Source organism: Tamandua tetradactyla, chromosome 21, assembly GCF_023851605.1.
Source record: "Tamandua tetradactyla isolate mTamTet1 chromosome 21, mTamTet1.pri, whole genome shotgun sequence".
Taxonomy (NCBI): domain Eukaryota; kingdom Metazoa; phylum Chordata; class Mammalia; order Pilosa; family Myrmecophagidae; genus Tamandua; species Tamandua tetradactyla.
The window spans coordinates 1,702,752-1,727,627 of record NC_135347.1 but is presented as its reverse complement, the minus strand read 5'-3'; the positions used below and the strand labels follow the sequence as shown (position 1 = coordinate 1,727,627).

Here is a 24,876-nt window from a genome sequence, read left to right as displayed (position 1 = left end):
TCACATGATCATCTCAATTGATGCAGAGAAGGCATTTGACAAGATTCAACATCCTTTCCTGCTGAAAACACTTCAAAAGATAGGAATACAAGGGAACTTCCTTAAAATGATAGAGGGAATATATGAAAAACCCACAGCTAATATCATCCTCAATGGGGAAAAATTGAAAACTTTCCCCCTAAGATCAGGAACAAGACAAGGATGTCCACTATCACCACTATTATTCAACATTGTGTTGGAAGTTCTAGCCAGAGCAATTAGGCAAGAAAAAGAAATACAAGGCATCAAAATTGGAAAGGAAGAAGTAAAACTATCACTGTTTGCAGACGATATGATACTATATGTAGAAAACCCAGAAAAATCCACAACAAAATTACTAGAGCTAATAAATGAGTACAGCAAAGTAGCAGGCTACAAGATCAACATTCAAAAATCTGTAGCTTTTCTATACACTAGTAATGAACAAGCTGAGGCGGAAATCAAGAAACGAATACCATTTACAATCGCAACTAAAAGAATAAAATACCTAGGAATAAATTTAACCAAAGAGACAAAAAACCTATATAAAGAAAACTACAAAAAACTGTTAAAAGAAATCACAGAAGACCTAAATAGATGGAAGGGCATACCGTGTTCATGGATTGGAAGACTAAATATAGTTAAGATGTCAATCCTACCTAAATTGATTTACAGATTCAATGCAATACCAATCAAAATCCCAACAACTTATTTTTCAGAAATAGAAAAACCAATAAGCAAATTTATCTGGAAGGGCAGGGTACCCCGAATTGCTAAAAACATCTTGAGGAAAAAAAACGAAGCTGGAGGTCTCACGCTGCCTGACTTTAAGGCATATTATGAAGCCACAGTGGTCAAAACAGCATGGTATTGGCATAAAGATAGATATATCGACCAATGGAATCGAATAGAGTGCTCAGATATAGACCCTCTCATCTATGGACATTTGACCTTTGATAAGGCAGTCAAGCCAACTCACCTGGGACAGAACAGTCTCTTCAATAAATGGTGCCTAGAGAACTGGATATCCATATGCAAAAGAATGAAAGAAGACCCATCTCTCACACCCTATACAAAAGTTAACTCAAAATGGATCAAAGATCTAAACATTAGGTCTAAGACCATAAAACAGTTAGAGGAAAATGTTGGGAGATATCTTATGGATCTTACAACTGGAGGTGGTTTTATGGACCTTAAACCTAAAGCAAGAGCACTGAAGAAGGAAATAAATAAATGGGAACTCCTCAAAATTAAACACTTTTGTGCATCAAAGAACTTCATCAAGAAAGTAGAAAGACAGCCTACACAATGGGAGACAATATTTGGAAACGACATATCAGATAAAGGTCTAGTATCCAGAATTTATAAAGAGATTGTTCAACTCAACAACAAAAAGACAGCCAACCCAATTACAAAATGGGAAAAAGACTTAAACAGACACCTACCAGAAGAAGAAATACGGATGGCCAAGAGGCACATGAAGAGATGCTCAATGTCCCTGGCCATTAGAGAAATGCAAATCAAAACCACAATGAGATATCATCTCACACCCACCAGAATGGCCATTATCAACAAAACAGAAAATGACAAGTGCTGGAGAGGATGCGGAGAAAGAGGCACACTTATCCACTGTTGGTGGGAATGTCAAAGGGTGCAACCACTGTGGAAGGCAGTTTGGCGGTTCCTCAAAAGCTGAATATAGAATTGCCATACGACCCAGCAATACCATTGCTAGGTATCTACTCAAAGGACTTAAGGGCAAAGACACAAACGGACATTTGCACACCAATGTTTATAGCAGCGTTATTTACAATTGCAAAGAGATGGAAACAGCCAAAATCTCCATCAACAGAAGAGTGGCTAAACAAACTGTGGTATATACATACGATGGAATATTATGCAGCTATAAGGCAGGATAAACTTATGAACCATGTAATAACATGGATGGACCTAGAGAATATTATGCTGAGTGAGTCTAGCCAAAAACTAAAGGACAAATACTGTATGGTCCCACTGATGTGAACGGACATTCGAGAATAAACTTGAAATATGTCATTGGTAACAGAGTTCAGCAGGAGTTAGAAACAGGGTAAGACAATGGGTAATTGAAGCTGAAGGGATACAGACTGTGCAACAGGACTAGATACAAAAACTCAAAAATGGACAGCACAATAATACCTAATTGTAAAGTAATCATGTTAAAATACTGAATGAAGCTGCATCTGAGCTATAGGGTTTTTTTGTTTTTGTTTGTTTGTTGGTTTGTTTGTTGTTGTTGTTGTTTTTACTATTATTACTACTTTTATTTCTTTTCTTTATATTAACATTTTATATCTTTTTCTGTTGTGTTGCTAGTTCCTCTAAACCGATGCAAATGTACTAAGAAACAATGATCATGCATCTATGTGATGATGTTAAGAATTACTGAGTGCATATGTAGAATGGTATGATTTCTAAATGTTGTGTTAATTTCTTTTTTTTTTCTTTCCGTTAATAAAAAAAAAAAAAAAATTACATCTCCCTAACTTATGTCTTCTTTTCCTTTAACTTTGAAATCCTTCTAAGAAGCAGGCATCCAAAATGTGTCACGACATAACGCATGATGTCACATGCATAAGAGGAGGCTCTCCTATCTTTAAATAAGAAATTTTATTTACACTGGCAAATACCCCATTCCAAGCACTTTGTCTGTTTCCTAAATAAAATGTTGTACAAAATATTACCCAATGTCTAGCCTATCCACATTTCTGTGGATTAACCTAAATTCCGTATTTTAAAACAATGCTCTGAGTTTCTTTCATTTTGAGTGTTGATGGTACAGGCAATGTTATGTATATCTGTGAAAATTAAAGATGATTTAAATTCTAGTTTCTGAGATTTATTTCTCCTTGCTTCTGTTATACAAAACCACTAGTAATATGCTGTGAAATGAGACATCTACAGCCTCGCTAGTCAAAGCCTTTAAGTGGTAATCTTTCTGAATCCTTTCTTGAAATAGCTGAGCATTTGCCGTACAAAACCAATGAAATTCACACATGCTGCTGTGGAGTACTGGAGTGATTATTACAGCATTTTTTCCCCAAAGTACCTTGGGCTTTAGATGATTAGAGAGTAGTCTTATGTTTTAAGCTTCCTGCCAACTATGTGGCTTTTAGTTGCATTGCATTGACAACAAATTGCAGTATAATTTATGTTGACAGTTTAATAACATAGGTTACAATCCTCGCTGTATTTTATGATGTAATACATCCTTATAGGTGTCTCCAGAGAATTGTGCTATGGTTTTCGAGGCACAGAAAATTCAATAACCTAAACCAGTCTGAGTGAGATTTCTGCCTTCGGTATACTTTGGACATTATCCTAAAAAATAAATAGGTGGTACGCTTCTAAAATATTTTTCGGACATGACTTTTCTGTTTTTCTTCTCAAGCTATGGATTGCAAGATTGTAATGGTACAATTCTTTTTAAATGATACATTAAAATATAGAAAGTCTCTTTATATAGGAAGCAGAAGGTTTTTTTTTAGGTCTCAGGGGTAAAGATCCTTCTCCATTAAAAAGCCATAATTGTGGTTTTCAAAAATCTCATTAAATACTTAGATCTTTTAGAGCACAAGTGTTTTCTGTTGAGGTTTAAACACATTTAAGCTAATTATTTCTAATGTTTTGACCATTGTACAAATACTTCTAGCCTTAAATAGCTAACAGAATAAAACAAAGTAGCACGTCTTATGTGCAGAACTCATATAATTACTCTTGGACTTTTTTATGAAGATATGCCCAGATAAAGCAAAAATGAACATAGGATGTTTTCTTTTTTAAAAAAATGCAAAACATTATCATTACATGAATGTGATTCTAAGTACAGATGTTACTTTATATAGCCTTGTTCCCTCTTTGTTTACCTCTATAAGACCATAAACAAACAAAAAAAGAGTATTGAAGAGTTCTCAAGCACACTAAACCCTCTGTATTTCCAGGATGGCCAATTGCTTAGCAGTTCAGTGATATACAGAAAGGAAAATAAACTACGATATTCTAAAAGAAGGATTTGCTGAATACCACTTTATTAAAAAAAGAGATTTAGTTATTTTATCATTCACCTGTAAGGTGAAAAAGGAGTTAGGGAAAATGACAATAAATTACTATCTTCCACAGCTTCCATCTTTTATTCATTCTTCCCTTTTTAAAATGATTGGTAATATAGAAGTGCAGAAGAGTACAAAGCAAGCTTTCTGTACTAAAACTAACAGTAATTTTATGGAGCATTCTCCAAGTTTCAGTTACTGTATAAAATATTTTACATGCATTATTTCCTTTACTGCTCCAAGCAGCCCCAGGAGGTAGGTTTTTTATTATTACCTCCATTTTATAGATGAGGAAAGAGGGACAGAAAGGTCAGCCCAAGATATTAGAGCAAATATGTGCTGAGGCTGGACCAGCACCCAGGCATTCAGGCATTCAGGCTTCGGAACTTAGAACATGCCGCCTTCGCCACAGGCCAGATGATGGATATGTACAAAAACTGCATATGTGAGTGTTTAAGTGAAAAATAGCACAAACCAGTATAAAAAAGATCAGATGAATTTTGGTTTTGCTTACTGTTTGTTGATGGACTAATAAACTCATTCATTTCAGAAATGTATTCCTTCAGACTGCTCCCGTAGGTGAAACAGTATCCTGAGTCTCCAAAATCTCAACAACCCCACCCTTAAATAGATGACTGTTTAAATTATCTCGCTGCTATCACTCAATTTTCCAGCAGCAACTCAGAGCCAGACTGTCCATGTGTTCAAAACAAAACGTATATAAAAAATAATCCCCCAAGGGCTTTTTGAAAGCTGACAGAGGGTGCTTTAAGAATCACATCGAAGTGCTGACTGTGAGGCTCAAAAATAGGGAGAAAAAAACGTTATTGCTCTTGAATTCTGGCCCACATTGAACATTTGGATTCCAGTTGTCTTTGTTGCTTTTTCTAATTTTTTGGCCTGGAGCTTGAGTGCTTTCCTCTTCCCAGGAGTTCCATCAAGCAGTGGAAGAGATCCCAGTAGAGAGTACAGGTCTGAGGATTATTGAAGTGGTTTTCTTTTTAATCACTTAGAAAAACAGAGACAAAGCCAATCACTGGCCATGTGATTTGCTCCAATTCACTGGGCCTCTAAATTCCCTGAAGAAAGCCAGAGTCAGCTCTTTCCCAACAATGTGGTATTTTGAGCTTCTCTCGGGTTTGAGAACCTTATAGCTCAGGGAAGGAGAGGGAGGGAGGCAGAGAAAAAAATTAGTTGAATGCATTCATAAAATGGAGAGCAGAGGTAAAGTGCTGTGCTCCAGCAGAGTATGTACTCCTGTGTCCCTACTGCTTTCCAGCTCTTTGAAAACTTTATTCTCACTTTATTTTCCAGTTGTTGAAGCTTAACACAATCTTTATTCCTTCCTCTTATAGCTGTCTGATTTTTCTTCCATGGGGTTTGCAATCAAAAGTGTTCCTTAAAAGCTAAATTAGGAACAGAAGATGAAGAAACTGAGATCAATCCGATTGCATTGGTCCTTACCAAAATTTAATTAACTAGCATTTAAGTAACCACTTTCTAGGCAATTGCTGGAAAAGGAGAGAGGCTCTGGAAGGCATGGGGCGGGGGGGATTTACAACTTCAACAGTCACACAGCTGAGGATTCTTCCTGCATTGTCAATGGTTTCATATGAAATCCCCTTTCTCCCCAATAAGACAAAACAACAGAAAACTGATGATTTGATGATTAGCAGAAAGGATTAATTTTATGTGATTGTGTATTTACAACCTCCAAGACTTTAGTCCAGTTGAAAACATTCATTTCTGCCCACCTCTCCAATCCCACCCCCATTTGAAAAAAAAGAAAATAATCTGTAAATCCAAACCAAATGTTTTCTGGTCTTTCCCCCTCTCAGAAACATCAGCAAACTTAGTCAAGCATGGGCTCAATGCCAGCTGCAGCAGGAGTGCTCTAACCCCGAGATCTGGGAGTTGGCAGTTGCTCCTCTGAGGCTGCACAAAGTGGTATTAAAAGTAATGAACAGGGCGGGCCACGGTGGCTTAGTGGCAACATTCTCACCTGCCATGCCAGAGACCTGGGATTGATTCCCAGTACCTGCCCATGCCAAAAAAACAAAGTAATGAACACACAGAGAGACACGGTAGGACAGGCGGTGGTTTATGTTTAAGCTTCACTGGAATGCTGTGACTATTAGCGATTCTTATAAATCTATGTATGCATGATGTTTTCTGGTTTTGCCCATGGACTGGCTCACTTTTCAACATAATTTTGCCCCTTTGCCTCCCAACTGGGCTGTATTACAAACCTCTGTAATAGGTTCAACTTCCGCCATGCCCCCCCACCCCTGTGTGGTAACCAATTTGAGTGACGCTTCCCGGTCCCTTTCTAAATGAAACCCATGTGTTCTCAGAGTAGATGCTACCTAAGCTTAAATCCTGGGGTGACATACACAATTTAAGATTAATTTGACAATCCGATGTATATTTAAATTATACTTATAATATCTAGGATATTGCCTATAGGTTCTTTACTGTATAAAATAAAGTTCAGTATTGGGGGGTACAAGGGTAGTTCAGTGGTAGAATTCTCGCCTGCCATGCAGGAGACTTGGGTTCGATTCCCAGCCCACACAATTCCCCAAAATCAAACAAACAAGAAAAAACAGACAAACAAAAAAATCAACAAATAGTGCTGCAATAACGGGATGCTCACATGGAAAAAGAATGAAATGTGACCCCCACCGCACAGCATACAAAATAAAAAGTTTCGTATTACAAATAATATGTACCTAATAATTTGGTAGGCATTCTCACAGTCCTTCAGAACACAGAAGAAATGTCACACAAAATTCACATCCAAAAATAGATATATGAGCTCTATCTGCTAAAACCATTTGATACCAGTGAGAACCAATATTTCAACATTTGCCATTCATCATGACTTATGATTTTTATCCGATAGGGAAATTGATGCAAATTGATATCTTTGCCTTATGGAGGTAACAAGCAAAAAAGAAAAGTAACAGTGCTTGCTTCCGCGGCACATATACCAAAATTGCAACGATACAGAGAAGATTAGCATGGCCCCCACACAAGGATGACACGCAAATTCGTGAAGCGTTCCATATTTTTTTTTACCACAAAAAAAAAAAAGAGAAGTAATGGTACTGCTGTAATTCACTCTGTCTACCTCATCTGGTGATGTTTCATGAGTACCTCCATTCTGTAGAGGTCCCACAATCACACTATTTTAAAGTGTTTGTAAGTGAGCAAGGTAGAACAATACTAAAATTCTAGAAACCAAGTATAGCATGGCACAAGCTTTCCCACTAGGTAACCAAATCCATGGAAAGGACCTTCTGAGTGGAGTTGGAATATGTGTACAGCTACATAGGACTTGGCTGACTAATAGCCAAGTGAAAAAGAGTCTGTGACAGAAAGAAAGAGTCACTAGAAAATGTACAGTCACATGTTAACATAGTTAACAGAGAGCCTGCCTCCTTTTAAAGTCAGACTGTACAGCTATAATGACTTCTTTGCACAGAGTGGCGATGTACCAAATAAGCAACTGATTAGATTACAATTATAAAAGCTATTGCAAAGCACTAAATATATAATGGGCAGGGTTCCTCCAAGTGAAAATTGCTAATCTCCAATTCACATCAGCTCAGGCTTGGCTTGGCTTGTTAGGTAAACAAAATGTGTCTTGCCTGTCATTGCCATAAAATATTAATGCACTGGAAGTCTCTAAACCTTGCTAAGCATAAGGCCTATTATCACACTTAAGAGCAAAACAATCTAATAAATCGCTGGCTGTATAAAAACTAAGTCAGCTGGCAGAGACAGTCACCTCCCTAAGGGATAGTAAGAACCTCATCTTCAACTACAGCAGCTGCAGTTCCGGAGAAATTATGCTTCTTCTGCTCAGGAAAAATACATTTGTGCTGAATTCTGTTATTTAAACTCTAATAGAATCATTAGGAATATCCATACATTATAAGTAATAGAAAATTAACTAAAAAATCATCTATAATGCTGTCATAAAATAGACACAGTATTTTTATGAATTTTAGATGTCTAAATCTGATGTAAAATGAAGCTGCTTATTTCCGATACTCATTCTGAAGGAGCATGAACCCTCAACTCATACATAAATAATCATGTGTAAACACTGAGCACTGTGCTGATATCCCTAATTGAAAGCCACTGACTTCTTTAGCCCTAGTATGAAGTCCTCCAGGCAGTATGTAAACATAACTACAATATTATGGCTATACACCTTAAAAGAACAGGTCGAAAAATTTTCTAGGTTGCTATTTTATGCTACCCCAAGCCATTCTCTAAAAACCATAAGGTATGTTTTGGAATGGACCATACCCTACCCTAACACACGCGCGCACACACACACACACACACACACACACACACACACACACACACTCACACACACCCGCATACTTTAAATTAGTTAAATCCAAATATTCTAAGTAATAGAGAAAAGATGGGCAGATAGATTTATATTTTTTTCCAGATAGATTTTATATTTTGGTGCATGGTCCGGGAATCAAACCCGAGGTCTCCCACATGGAAAGCAAGCATCCTACTGCTAAGCCATCCATGCACCCCATATAGATTTTTAAGATAGTAATAACAAGTTACGATAAGCACTTTCACAAATATTATTTCATTTTAGCCTCATAATAATCTAGTAAAGTAAACACAGTTGTCATGTCCATGCCAAAGACAAAGAAATAGATAAAGTTCTCTGTAGTCAATCAGTTATCAAGAGGTATCATCAGTTCTTGAATCGTGGTCTATTCACTTTGAATAATATACTTTTCAAAGTAATCCAGTAATTGTCTTTACTGTTGTTATTGGGTTGTTCTTTGTTTTTTGTTTTTGTGTGTATACACATATCATTCCATCTTGCCAAAGACACTGCTCTGCATCTTTAAAAGCATTTAGCATACCAAAGTGTGATCGCTACCCATGGGTGTTAGTTGGAAGTTGTATGATTAATGAATGACATGCACCATTGTCATGGTCAGTTCCATGTGTCAACTTAGCCAGGTGGTGGTGACTGTTTGTCTGGTTGGGCAAGTGCTGGACTGTCTGTTGCTATGAAGACATTTCATAGAATTAAATCATGATCATGTCAGCTTCATCCACAGCTGACATGATCCATTTGTAATCAGCCAAGGGAAGTGTCTTCTGCAGTAAGTGACGCTCAGTCTAATCACTGGGAGGCTTTTAAGGAGGATTCAGAAGATACAGGCTCTCTTCCTGTTTTGGCAGGCCAGCTTCTCCTGTGGAGTTCTTCCAGACCCTCCATCAGAGTCCTCAGCTTCACAGCCTGGCCTATGGATTTTGGACTCTATGTTGCCATGGTTATATGAGACAATTTTATAAATTTTATATTTATGAATATTTTCCTGTTGATTCTGTTTCTCTAGAGAACCCTAACTAATACATCTTGGTACCAGGAGTGGTTCTTAAGAAACACAATCTTAAAAATGGGTTTTTATGATTGGTTTTCTGCTCTGACTGGACTCAAAGGCACTAAGGACTCTGAATTCCATAATCAGAATGATACTGCCCATCCATGGGGTGAGTTCGCAAAAGAGATAGTCAAAATATCACCATTCAATTTGTCTAGTGCTTCACTTCTGTGAAGCCAGGCTCTGAGGGATAATGTTTTTGAAACCTTTACAGAATTTTGTGGAAATAGGAGGTTTAGAGATATTGTGTGGTTGTTGTTAGATACACTGGATACATTAATGAATGAAAGGGATGGGCTTAAGTCTTCAAACCAGAAGCTCAAGTGCCATCTGAGAGATGGAAATGTTTCTATGAGTGTCCTGAAAGAAAAACTCATTTCCTGTAGCCATAGACCTGAGATCTGTGAAAATAAGACTCAGAATCTTATTGGTAGAGTAGCAACTCCACAATGTAAACTGAAATCTCAGTATAGCATGGCATCTGCCGCTAAAGTGAGGGCATTGATTGGAAATGAGTAGAACCCTGAAAAATGGGATGGCAACATATGAACTGATGTCAGTGGCAAGGTTAAAACCCTAGTTCATTTTGAGTATTCTCTAGATAACCATGTAATAATCTGCCCTGAGGACATTGCCACACCACCTCCAGCCTGGTTTGAAGAGTTGGCCACTGAACCTTCACCTGAAGGGATTAGCCCTAGAGTGATTTAATCCTGTTTCACCAGAAAACAGCAAACGAAGGCCCTAAAGCAAATGGCTTGGAAGATATTTCTAATTCTTTTCATGACCCACCCCCACCACCCGTCATTTCTTCCAGACCTATAACTAGACTAAAGTCCCAACGGTCCCCTAAAGGTGAGGTACAAAGTATCACACATGAACAGGTACATTATACTCCAAAAGAACTGTGTGAGTTTTCCAATTCATATAGACAGAATCAGGGGAATATGTGTGGCAATGGATTTTAAGAGTGTGGGATAATGGTGGGAGGAATATAAGTCTGGATCAGGCTGAATTTATTGATATGGACCCACTAAGCAGAGATTCTGCATTTAATGTTATAGCTCAAGGGGTTAGAAGAGGTATTGACAGTTTGTTTGGATGGTTGGCTGAAACACAGGTCAAAAGCCTCAGGATTTTACCTGAGGCTGAAATGCCAGAACTGTCCTGGTATAATGTAGATGAGGGGATCCAGAGGCTTAGAGAGATTGGAATGCTAGAGTGGATTTATCATGCAAAGGCCTGCTCTTACACCTCAGGAATGTCTGGAGGATGCACCTTTTACCAGAACAGTGAGAAATAAATTTGTGAGACAAGTGCCATCATTCCTGAAGAGCTCTGTAGGTCAGATATTACTGTGGGAACTGCTGTCACTGAGCTGAAATCTTTAAACACAATGGGGATGACCAGGTCCCAAGTTGGCAGAAGCCAGGTGGCAGCACTTAATTGCCAAAGACAGGGTGGACATGGCTACTATAATAGACAGGAAACTCAAAGCAGGAGTCAAAATAATCTGAGATTTGTGGTGTTGGCTACTAAGTCATGGGACACCTAGATGTACAATAGGTGGGCAGTCTACCAAATTCTTATTCGAGTTATAAAAACAAAGGAGTTCTAGGTCAAGTGAACAGAAGTTTAACTTGAATGACAAAAACACAGTCATGGCTCCTTAATCAATTTCCAGACTTGAGACAGTTTATAGACCCAGAACCCCTTGAATGAAGGGGGGCCAGGTCCCTTTCATGGAAAACCCTGTAGTACTGCCACAAATCTATAATGTCAATCTTCCTCCAAGCCTTCCCCAAGGAGACCAAGAGTCTTTTACCAGGGTAACTGTGCATTGGGAAAAATGATCAGATATTTGGGGGATTATTAGACTGTTCAGAAGTGACATTAATTCCAGGGGACCCAAAACATCTCTCTGGTCCACCAGTCAGAGTGGGGGCTTATGGAGGCCAGGTGATCAATCAAGTTTTAGCTCAGGTCCATCTCACAGTGGGTCCAGTGGGCCCCCAGACCCATTCTGTAATTATCTCCCCTGTTCCAAAAGGCATCATTGGAATAGACATAGTGGGCAACTGGCAGAATCCCCACATAGGCTCTCTAACTTGTGCAGTGAGGGTAATTATTATGGGAAAGGCCAAGTAGAAGCCTCTAGAACTTCCCCTACCTAGCAAATAGTAAATTAGAAGCAATACTGGATTCCTGGAGGGTTTGCAGAGATTATTGCCACTCTTAAGGACTTGAAGGATGCAGGGGTGGTGATTCCCACCACATCCCCATTCAACTCACCTATTTGGCTTGTGCAGAAAATAGATGGGTCTTGGAGGATGACAGTGGATTATTGCAAACTCAACCAGGTGATAACTCTAATTGCAGCTTCTGTTCCAGATGTGGTATCATTTCTTGAGCAAATCAATACATCCCCTGGTACCTGGTATGCAGCTATTGATCTGAATCAATCGCTTTTTTCTCAATAACTATTAGTAAGGACCACCAGAAACAGTTTGCTTTCAGCTAGCAAGGTCAGCAATACACTTTTACTGTCCTATCTCACGGGAATATCAACTCTGCAGCCCCATATCATAATCTTTTCCGCAGGGAACTTAATCATTTCTATCCTCCCACAAGACATCACACTGGTTCATTAAATTGATGCTATCATGTTGATTGGACCTACTGAGCAAGAAGTAACAACTACTCTGGACTTACTGATAAGGCATTTGTGTGTCAGAGGATGGGAGATAAATCCAACAAAAATGCAGGGGCCTTCCAACTCAGTGAAATTTCTAGGTGTTCAGTGGTGTGGGGCATGTCAAGATACCATTCTAAGGTGAAGGATAATTTGCTGCATCTGCCCCTCCTATGGCCAAAAAAGAGGCACAATGCCTAGTTGTTCTCTGTGGATTTTGGCAACAACATATTCCTCACTTGGGTGTGCTACCCTGGCCCATTTACCAAATGACCAGAAAAGATGCTAATTTTGAGTGGGGACCTGAACAAAAGGAGACTCTGTGACAGGTCCAAGCTGCTGCACAAGCTGCTCTGCCACTTGGGTCATATGATCCAGCAAATTCAATGGTGCTGGAAGTATCAGTAGCAAATAGGCTGTTTGGAGCCTTTGTCAGGCCCCTGTAGGAGAATTGTAATGCAGACCCTTAGGATTTTGGAGCAAAGCCTTACCATCTGCTGCAGATAACTACTCTCCTTTTGAGAAACAGTTTTTGGCCTGTTACTAGACCTGATTAGAGACCGAATTCTTATTCTTGGGCCACAAAGTTACCATGAGACCTGAGTTGCCTATCATGAGCTGGGTGTTCTCTGACCCACCAAGCCATAAAGTTGGGTGTGCACAGCACCACTCCATCATAAAATGGAAATGGTATAGACAAGATAGGGCCAAAGCATCTCCTGAAGGCACAAGTAAGTTACATGAAGAAGTGGCCCAAATGCCCATGGTCTCCACTCCTGCCACATTACCTTCTCTTTCCCAGACCAGAGCTATGGCCTCTTGGGGAGTTCCTTACAGTGAATTGACTGAGGAAGAGAACTCTCAGGCCTGGTTTATGGATGGTTCTGCATGATATGCAGGTACAACCCAAAAATAGACAGCTGCAGCACTACAACCCCTTTCCAGGGTGTCCTTGAAGGACAGTGGTGAGGGGAAATCTACCCAGTGGGCAGAACTTCGAGCAGTGCACCTGGTTGTTCATTTTGCTTGGAAGGAGAGCTGGCCAGAGGTGCATTTGCATACTGACTTGTGGGCTGTTGCTAATGATTTGGCCAGATTGTCAGGGACTTGGAAAGACCATAATTGGAAAATTGGTGACAAAAATGTCTGGGGAAGATGTATGTGGATAGACTTTTCTGAGTGGGCTAAAAACCTGAAGATATTTGTGTCCCATGTGAATGTGCACCAGAGGGTGACTTCAGCAGAGGAAGGTTTTAACAATCAAATGGATAAGATGACCCATACTATTAATACCAATCTGCCACTGTCCCCAGCAACTCCTGTCATTGCCCAATGGGCTCATGAACAAAGTGGTCATGGTTGTAAGGATGGAGGTTATGCATAAGCTCAGCAACATAGGCTTTCACTCACCAAGGCTGGCCTGGCTATGGCCACTGCTGTGTGCCTAATCTGCCAGCAGCAGAGACCCACACTCAGCCCCCGATATGGCACCATTCCCTGAGGTGACCATCTGGCTACATGGTGGCAGGTTGATTACCTTGGACCACTCCCTTCATGGAAGGGGCAGAGATTTGTTCTAACTGGAATAGAAACATACTCTGGATATGGGTTTGCTTTCCCTACATGCAGTGCTTCTGCCAAAACTACCATCTGTGGGATTACAGAATGCCTTATCCATCATCATAGTATTCCACACAGCATTGCTTCTGTTCAAGGAACACTTCACAGCAAATGAAGTGCAGGAATGGGCACATGCTCATGGAATTCTCTGGTCTTACCATGCTCCCCATTGCCCAGAAGGAACTGGGTTGATAGAACGGTGGAATGGCCTTTTGAAAACTCAATTACAGTGTCAACTAGGTGGCAATACTTGAAGGGCTGGGGCAATTTCTCCAAGAAGCTGTGTATGCTCTGAATCAACAACCACTGTATGGTGCTGTTTCTCCCATAGCCAGGATCCATGGGTCCAGGAACCAAGGGGTGGAAATGGGAGTGGTGCCACTCACTATTATCCCTAGTGATCCACCAGGAAAATTTTTGCTTCTTGTCCCTGCAAACTTGAGATATACTGGTCTATAAGTTTTAGTTCCAAAAGAAGAAACAGCAATGATTCCATAGAACTGGAATCTAAGACTGCCACCTGGTCACCTAGGGCTACTCATGCCCCTGAACAAATATGCTGGTTTGAAAGGATGTATGTCCCCTAGAAAAGCCATGTTTTAATCTAAATCCCATTTCATAAAGGCAGAATAATCCCTATTCAATACTGTATGTTTGAAACTGTAATCAGATCATCTCCCTGGAGATGTGATTTAATCAAGAGTGGTTATTAAGCTGGATTAGGTGACGACACATCTCCTCCCATTTGGGTGGGACTTGATAGGCTTCTGGAGTCCTGTAAAAGAGGAAACATTTTGAAGAATGAGAGATTCAGAGAGAGCAGAGAAGAACGACATAGCCAGGAGAAGCAGGGTCCACCAGCCAGTGACCTTTGGAGATGAAGAAGAAAAATGCCTCCCAGGGAGCTTCATGAAACAGAAAGCCAGGAGAAGAAGCTAGCAGATGATGCCATGTTCATCATGTGCCCTTCCAGATGAGAGAGGAACCCTGAAGTTCATTGGCCTTTTTGACCCAAGGTATATTTCCCTGGATGCCTTAGATTGGGTATTTCTATAGACTTGTTTTAATTGGACATTTTCTTGGCCTTAGGACTACAAATTAACAACTTATTAAATTCCCTTTTTAAAAGCCATTCCATTTCTGGCATATTGCATTCTGGCAGTTAGCAAACTAGAACAATCAAAAAGCCAAGAAAGGGATTACATTACTGGCTAGGGTGTTTGACCCTGACTATCAGGGGGAAGTAGAACTGCAACTGCACAGTGGAGGTAAAAAAGAATTTTCTTGGAATATAAGAGATCCCCTAAGGTGTCTTTCAGTACTACCATGCCCTGTGATTAAAATCAATGGAAAACTGCAACAACCCATTCCAGACAGGACTACCACTGCTCTGAAACTTCAGGAATGAAGCTTTGGGGCACCCCACTAGGCAAAGAACTACAGCCAGCAGAAGTGCTTGCTGAGGGTAAAGGGAACATGGAATGGTAGTGGAAGAAGGTAATGATAAATATGAACTATGACCACATGATCAGTTACAGAAATGAGGACTGTAATGCTGTTTTGTTCATGTTATACTATTTAAGTTGTAAGATATCAAGTTTAAGAATGAATATTACCCATAGACTTGCACCCTATTCTAGGGAGACTTAATGTGTTTCTGGTTATATGCAGGACAGTTGAGTATTGTTAGGTGAGGGGAAAAAATGTCTTTTATTGTTTTCTATTTAGAAATTAGGTATGGTTTAAGGTGATGGGTATAGCTGCCAAATTGACAAGGGATGGACTGTCATGGTCAGGTTCATGTGTCAACTTGGCCAAGTGGTGGTACCTGTTTGTCTGGTTAGGCAAGTGCTGGTCTGTCTGTTGCGATGAGGACATTTCATAGAATTAAATCATGATCATGTCAGCTACGTCCACAGCTGATTCTATCTGTAATCAGCCCATAGGAGTGTCTTCTGCAATGAGTGATGCTTAATCTAATCACTGGAAGCCTTTTAAGGAGGAATCAGAAGAGACAGGTTCTCTTCCTGCTTTGGCCGGTGAGCCTCTCCTGTGGAGTTCATCCAGACCCTCCATCGGAATCGTTGCCTTTATAACCTGCCCTACAGATTCTGGACTTTATGTTCACATGGTTATGTGAGACACTTTTATAAATTTTATATTTATGGATATCTTCCTATTGATTCTGTTTCTTTAGAGAACCCTAACTAATACAACTATCATATGACACACAGCAATAAAATGTTGACGATTCACACACATTTAAAACGTGAAGTAAAAAAATCTTCTGCTATATTTAAAAGTAATATTGGGAGAGGAGAATATATTTGTATCAAAAGGCAAAGCCCACCCCTTAGGAGGTGCAACTGTGGCTCAGTGGCAGAATTGTCGCCTGCCATGCCGGAGACCTGGGCTCAATTCCCAGAGCCTGACCATGCAAAAAAAGAAAAAGAAAAAGAAAAGCCCACCTCTTTTAGAGCTCAGGGATTATAAACTCAAAAAATACACAGAAAAGAAAGAAGGCACTTAACAAGCATCCCTTGCAGGGATACTGATGGCTCTTCAGTAAAGAAACATAATCTTCATCCGTGTATTGTTAATGGTAAATACTTTCTCAATAAAACTATGCCAATTTCTCTATATTGACAGTAACCACAATGTCAGAAAGAACCAAAATAAAATAATCATTATATTAAGTAAATATAGGACATATTTCATCACTTGGGAAGAAACAAATCATAATGAATCTGAAACACAACATTCTTCAGTCCTGTGAAAAGTGGGTCTGTAAACCCACAATTTGCCCAATATAAAAGTCCACATTTACCTACTTATGCTGACAGGATCTACAGTAGACAGCAGTAGCAACCTCTCTGAATTCTCAACACTTATTTCATCTGTTTAATCCGCATATACCCAGTGATAACCTGCACAGTATACATAATGTTTGCTCCTGGAGTTAGAAAGGCAATGAAGACTCAGTCTACATCTTTAAGGTGTCCTCATCTTTGTAAAGTACAAAATAAAACAATACATTGAAATATGCTGGTTAAATGGATTAAATGATCAGTGACAAACAAGAGGCAAAACTGTTGTATTTCTTAATTTTCCTAAATCAAATCTAAATCTGGATGACTCCAAGACACCGTTTTTCAGTGCTGGTAAGAAGGGCTCTTCCAGACAGCAGAGTGCCTATTGCTTGTGCTTTCTGTGGTCCCAGGAAAATTCACAGCACCCTGAGACTAAATGCTGGTGATCACTTTCGATGTCATGCTTCACTCTGTCACACTTTGCCAATCAAGTGCTGCCCCTAATTGCTGGGCTTCTGCTTTTGACATTTCTCCCTCTGATCTCTATCGTGGTTCCCAGGGCCATTTATACACTTACTGTCAAATTTCTCCCACTCCAAAATGAGTCTCTATTCTCTATCTCCCACAAAGTCTTGCAATACTACTTGCTTGTCTCCTTTCCTTCTGTGAATTATTTCTTCATTGGCACTAGCTACCGTCTCTTCCTATCCATGGAAGAGACCCAATATATTTCTCCTGATCCCTTCTTTTCACAGTTGAGGGCAATTGTATAAAGAAGTGCTGTATGGCTCATGAAAGCAGTCTCCAGATTCAAACTAGAAAGTATCTGTTTACCATTTCTGGGGTTAAAAAAAAAATCCAATCCAGAAAATTCAGTACCTCACTCCCCTTTCCCCAAAGATGAAGTACATTCTTTTTTAGGCAACAGAAAATAAATAACATGGTTGATTTGGTACATCCTGCCCTTTTAAATTCTCAATGTCTCGCCCTGTTACACCTACAACACAAGCACTCAAAAGAGTGCAGATAAATTTCTATCTAAGCCCTTCAAGTGCACCAGGGTCTTTCTTGATCCCATTTCCAAGTTTGTACATGACATTTTCTCTCCTGGAATGAACACGCTAAATTTTCAAGGCTCAATTCACATGTCATCATTTCTATTGATTAATTCCCAACTTCTCTAGGCAAAGAAACTTAATTCCCCTTCAATTCCATAATATTTCAATATCCCTCTCATAGTGTATTTGAGGTTATGTTTTAAATTTATCTGTTTACTTGTCATCCTCTCCCCATAGATTATTATCTTTTTTACGACATGCTATTTCCAATTCATAATCGTGTCACTAGTACAATGAAGACTCCGAGACACCTAGGCTGACAGTGGGATGGCAAAGGAGGAATGAGAAGGCAAAAAGCCGTCAAGATCCTACAGCACAGCTAATACCCAGAATTATTGTGACTTCTGGCTTCTAGTTTCTCCCCAAGTCTTTCTCTTTTTAAAGCCTTCGGTAATATCTTGATTCAGTTCACTGCACCTCAACTAAAATAACATGTTTAAAAGTTTCTATTTGTAATGGATTCACACCCAAAAGAATGGGATTAAAATTAAGAACTTTTTTTTTTCTGGCATATAAAACTCAATCTACTGCAGTCATTTAACATGCAAAAGTATAAATAAATAAAAAGAACTAAAGCAGGTGGGCCACGGTGGCTCAGCAGGCAAGAATGCTCGCCTGCCATGCCAGAGGACCCGGGTTTGATTCCTGGTGCCTGCCCATGTAAAAAAAATAAGAAAGAAAGAACTAAAGCTATGGTGGGGTTTTAGTTTTAGTTAACCATGATCTCAAAATGAAACAATTTAGTTAAAAACAAACATTTAACAAACAGTGAATAAGATTTAACCCCTTTTTAAAGTGCAAGAATAGTATCTAAAACAAAGAAGTTCAGACTTCATCTTGAATGCTGTCTCCAGTGCTAGATGCTGTACTATAAAAAGAACAATGAGGAAAAATAGGAAAAAGGTTACCAGGATGGAAGAAAATTTGGGTTCAACATCTTAATTATGATGGTAGGAGTTCCGAATGGGGAAGGAAGCACATCACACCAATCCTCAAAATATATCAGGTGCTGCCGTCATCTGAATGATGAAGGAACAGGTGGATGAAGTCATGTCACTCAAAAGAACAAAAGTGAGACCAATATCTTAGGAGCAGAAATTGGAAGGACATAAGAGAGACATTCTTAACAGTAAGAGTTGATTAAAGACATTTGCTCAAAAATAGTTAGCAACCATGACAAGCAGACGCTGGAATTCTATTCAACCCTGATGCAATAAAAGAAACCCCTACAAAGAACGAGGCATTTCAATAAATACATGACATCTGTGCTTCCTTGGGACTCAAAATGTTTGAATTTCTGTTGTCACAATAAAAATAGCAACTGCTGGGAAACAACGCATTCATTAAGTGGTTTACTTGTGATCAGGTATGCAGAAAGGGGGTGATTTCTTCCAAATTCAATATTTTCATGCCAATTTATTTATTTGTTCATTTATTTATTTTTTGGCATAGGCAGGCTCTAGGAATCGAACCGGGATCTCTGGCACGGCAGGGAAGAACTCTGCCACTAGGCCATCATTGCCCGCCCTTTTATTTATTTTTTTCATGCTTATATTAATTAAGGTTCTCATAGAAAAGGAGCAGACAGGATATAAATGTACTACTAAGAGATTTATTGTAGGAATCTGCTCATGCGTCATGGAGAGGGGCAAATCAGAATTCGACAGGGTCATCCGCAAGATGGAACCTCAATGAAAGGGAAATCCCAGGAGAAGCTGGAAGTCTTGGGTAGACACAGAAATTCTTCTTGCTGATTGATGACATCATCAGTTCTTCCTGCAAGCCCTTCAGCTGACTGGATGAGGAGACCCCTCTCATTGCTGACGTCATCTTCAGTTGCTCATAGCTATGAACAGCCATAGCTGCAATCAACTTATTTGTTTCAAATCCACAAAATACCCTCCAAGTAACAATCATGTCAGTGCTTGCTTGCCCGAACAACTGGACACTGTAACACTAGCCAAACTGGCACCTGACATTAACCATCACAATCCTTCTGGGCAGGTTTCTGTCACATAGGCAACTTTTCCAATATAAAGTAATTACACCCATATTTTTGTTTTTTATTTTAGCACTGACTTACCCCACTACACTATAAACAGAATGCGAAGAAGTGTATCTAAGATCTTTAGATGGTTTGCCTTATTTTATTTTGACTAATAACATTAGAAAATACATATCTCACAATTTTTAAAAATCGAGTATTCCTGTTTCTCTGTTATCAGCAGTGACTACATTCTGATCTAATTAAAGCCATTCTTTCCATCTGTGCACCACATCCCAATTCCTCTAGTGGCTCAAAAACACTGCTCCGTCACTGTTCCATCTCTCTATCCTTCTGTCACGACCAGTCTAAGCACATTCTCCTCCAGATAGCAATCCATTTCTCTGTTCCCCTGAATGAGGACAGTGTTCTGGAAATTCATACCTTGCTTTCTCTCTCAACATCCTTTTTTCCCATCAGCATATAAACATCCTATTATTTCTTCCACTGGTACGATAAAAAAGAAAACTCCTCTTAATCCCATAACATTTCCTCTATTTCATGACTTTCCAAGGCAAAAAAAAAAAAAAAAACTCCCAGGACTGATTGATAGGATAGCTCCAATTTCTTTCTTCCCACTTTCCTTAGAATCCTTAGACTTCGGCCCCCATTACTTTAACAAAGTCTTCTTATCCAGCTCATCAGTGATCTACATTTTGCAAAATCTAATAGTCAATTCTCATTCTAGCTAATCATCACAGCAGCATTTCACATTTTTATATATACCCATTTTCCCCAAAATCAAATTTTGGGCTCAGTCCTTCTTTGAGTCTTTCATGATCATCATTTTTTTTTATTAGGACAGCTGTAGGTTTCCAGAAAATCAAGCATAAAATGCAAACTTTCCATATACCACCCTATTATTAGCACCTTCCGTTAGTATGGCAAACTTGCTACAACTGATGAAAGAGCATTTATATAATTGTGCTATTAACTATAGAACAATTGTTTCCTTTAGGTTTCACTGTGTTGTAGAGTCCTAAGTTATTATCATTAGTTCTATTCAAGTAAGAGATATACAACCTAAAATTTCCCCCTTTTCACATATATAATTCAGTATTGTCAATTATGTTCACAATATTGTACCACCATCACCACCATCTATTAACAAAACTTTTCCCTCAATCAAAATAAAAACCCTGTGCAATTTAAGCATTAGTTCTCCATTACCCAACTCATTCAGGTCTTTGCTGACCTATTATTCTACTTTTGACTGTATGAGTTGGATTATTCTAATTATTTCTTAACATTGAGATCGTACAATATTTGTCCTTTTGTGTCTGGTTTATTTCATTCAACACGATGGCTTCAGGGTTGATTTCTGTTGTCATATGTATCAGAAGTTCATTTTTTTTAAAAGGGGAATGTGTGCATAAAGTATATATAAATATTTTATCCTTTCTTCAAATAATGGACATTTGGGTTACATCTGTCTTTTCATAATTGTGAATAATGCTGTTATTAACATCAGTGTGCAAATGTCTTTTTGAGTCCCTACTTTCAATGTTTTAGTGCTTATACCTAGGAGTGGGATTGTCGGGGCCTATGGTAATACTATATTTAACTTTCTGAGGAATCCCCAAACTATTTTCCACAGCAGCTACATCATTTTACATTCCTACCAGTAATGAGTATCCGTATTTCTCCACATCTTCTCCAACACTTGTAATTTTCTTTTTTTTTTAATATAGCCTTTCTAGTAGGTGTGAAATTTTGTAGTTTGATTTGCATTTCTCTGATAGCTAATGATATTGAGGATTTTTTCATATACTTTTTGGCTATTTATGTATCTTCTTTGGAGAAAGTTGTATGCAAGTCCCTTGTCCATTTTTTTAATTGAGTTGTCTTTTTTGTCATTGAATTTCATGGGATTTGTTTAATATTCTGGATATTAAGCCCTTACTGGATATGTGGTTTCCAAATATTTTCTCCCATATGGGTTGTCATTTTTCTTTCGTGATAAATTCCTTTGATGAACAAATTTTTTAATTTTTCGGAGGTCTCATTTATCTGCTATTTCTTTTGTTGCTTGTACTTTGGGTATAAAGTCTAAGAAACCATTGCCTGACAAGTGAACCAGCCCTAACAGATATATATAGAACACTGTACCCCAAAACAGCGGGATATACATTCTTCTCAAGTGCTAATGGAACGTGTGCCTGGATAGACCATATGCTGGAGCACAAAATAGGTCTTAACAAATTTTAAAAGAAAAAGATGGGCAAAAGACATTAATAGGCAAAACTCAAAAAAAAAAGATACACAAAAGACCACACAGCACATGAAATGATGCTCAACATCATTAGCCGTCAGGGAAATGCAAACGAAAACCACAATGGCATACCATTTTACACCAATTAGAATCACTTCTATAAAAAAACAAAATAGAATATAGGTGTTGAAGATGATGCAGAGAAATAAGAACACTCATTCATTGCTGGTGGCAATGTACCACGGTGGGCAGCTGCTGTGGAAGACAGTTTAGCGGTTCCTCAGAGAGCTAAGCACAGAACTACCTTGTGACATGGCAATCCCACTGTGAGGTATATTCCCAAAGAACTGAAAAGAGGGACTCAAACAGGTATTTGTGCATCAATGTTCACAGCGGCATTCACAGTGGCCAAAAGATGAAAACAACTCAAGTGCCCAACAACTGATGAACGGGTAAACAAAACGTGGAATATTTATACAATCGAATATTATTCAGCTGTGAAAATGAACTTCTGATACATGCAAAAGCATAGATGAACCTTGAAGACATCATGTTGAATGAAATAAGCCAGACACAAAAGGACAAATACTGTATGATCTCACTGGCTTGAAACAATTAGAATAACATAGATTCAGAATCTCCAGGAAATGGAGTAGGTGTAAGGAATGTGAAGTTAAGACTTAAAATGTACAGTCTCCTATTTGGAATGATAGAAATATTTTGGTAATGGATGGTGGTGATGGTAGCACAACATTGTGAATGCAATTAACACACTGAAATACATACCTGAATAAGAGTTCAAGGGGAAATGTTAGATTGTATATATTATGGCAATAAATTTTTTGAAGAATCCAAAGAGCTATACTGCACAAACAGTGAACCCTTAGTTAAACCATGGACTTTAATTAATAGCACAACTATAAAAATGAACTATCATCAATTGTAACAAATGTTCCATGCCAATGCAAGGCTTAGTGGTGGGGTTGCATTATGCATGATTGTCTGGAAACCTCCAGTTTCTCTAAAAAAAAAAAAAAAAACTAACAACAACAAAACAGTTGACCATAAACTTGAGGTTTGATTTTGAACTCTCAATTCTGTCCATTGGTCTATATATCTGTTCTTGTGTCAGGACCATGCTATGTTGATTTCTGTGTCTTTCTAATGAGATTTTAAATTTGGGAAATGTGAGTCCTCCAACTTAGTTCATCTTTTTTTTCAAGGTGATTTGGTTGTTTGAGAACCTTTACCCTTCCCTATTAAATTTGATGATTGGATTTTCTTCACATTCCTTACACCTACTCCATCTCCTGGAGATTCTGAATCTATGTTATTCTAATTGTTTCAAGCCAGTGAGATCATACAGTATTTGTCCTTTTGTGTCTGGCTTATTTCATTCAACATGATGTCTTCAAGGTTCATCTATGTTTTTGCATTATCAGAAGTTCATTTTCACAGCTAAATAATATTCTATTGTATAAACAAAGAAAGTTGCTGGAATACTGATTGGCATTGCATTGAATCTGCAAATCATTTTGGGCAGAATTGACACTTTAACAATATTTAGTCTTCTAATCCATGAACGTGGAATGTCCTCCTATTTATTTAGGTCTTCTTTGACTTCTTTTAGTAGTGTCTTAACCTCTCCTATGTACAAGTCCTTTACAGCCTTGATTAGGTTTATTCCTAGATATTTGATTCTTTTAATTGCTACTATAAATGGAATTCTTTGTTGATTTCCTTTTCAGATTTTTCATTACTAGTGGATAGAAAAACCACTGAGTTTTGCATGTTGATCTTTTATCCTGCCACCTTACTGAATTTGTTTATTAGTTCTAGTAGTTTTGTTGTGGATTTTTATATATATAGGCTCATGTCCTCTGTAAATATTTCACTTGTTTAAATAACAACTTCCTTCCAACATAAACACACACACACACGGGCACATGAATCTACATAAGTGTGCATGCGCAGGCTCACAATGGAGATTATATTTCCCTTATCCTATCTGATTTTTTCCATAGCCTGCATTACCATTTGATAGACCATATATAAACATTTTTATGTTCTGTCTCCCACCATCTGAATATAAGTTCCATGAAATCGGTGGATGAAATCGGTGTTTCATCCACCACTAAATCCCCAGCACCTAGAAGAGTATTTGACATATAGTAGGTATTCAATACTTTTTGTTTGAATGAGTGAATGCATAAATGAGTGAAATCAATATGTAAATATAGGACATTTCCTGGAAGATAAAAATACTCGTTTAATTAACAATGGTAAAGAAAGCATGTTAACAAGCTATGATATGAGTATTCCGTACATGTATTTATTTATTTGTAATATTTATAACTTGCCTGTTACCAAAAATGATTTCAGGCATCTGGTGTGTATATAATATTGCTATTTATAGCCTGAATTCAGAACAGTCTATCTCTTATGAAGGAAAGAAATGCTGTCTAATTTTTTTCATAAAATATGAGTAATCCCTAGAGAACATAAAAACATCAGAGGGCAACAGACTAATAATCATAGTCTTTCCTTAAATAATAACTAATCATTAATTTATTTGATTTTCTATATAATATAAAATCATACAAGTATGCAGTTCCAAGTTTTGGTAATATTTAGTTAATAGAAACCAAAAGGACTTTTTATTTCAAGTGTGAAGATGTCAAATTAACTTTCTTGATATATCTATGCTTCTTTCCAGTTTTGTACACCCAAAAGGCCTTCCCATGCACACCGCACAATAAATGCATTGCTAAACTTTACATGTTGTAAAAGTCATTTATTTTTAATTTTACTGTTGCCAATTTGGCATGAAAAC

General features: G+C 38.3%; 1 long non-coding RNA gene and 1 other non-coding gene across 5 annotated transcripts in view; one reads left to right on the top strand and one right to left on the bottom strand.

The window, feature by feature from the left end:
* LOC143665423 (uncharacterized) overlaps positions 1-24,876 on the bottom strand; it is a 125,330-nt gene that overhangs the window by 56,271 nt on the left and 44,183 nt on the right. Inside the window, exon 5 of one of the 4 annotated variants that reach the window (XR_013166955.1) lies at positions 4,184-5,512. The exons of 2 other annotated variants lie outside the window; for them this stretch is intronic. This is a non-coding gene — a long non-coding RNA (uncharacterized LOC143665423). Of the gene's footprint in view, positions 1-4,183; positions 5,513-19,386; positions 19,634-24,876 lie in introns of those variants that run through there. One more of the 4 variants, XR_013166954.1, reaches the window with a different exon arrangement.
* On the top strand, positions 7,075-7,181 carry LOC143665871 (U6 spliceosomal RNA). The gene has a single exon (XR_013167266.1). It is a non-coding gene; the product is annotated as a U6 spliceosomal RNA (small nuclear RNA).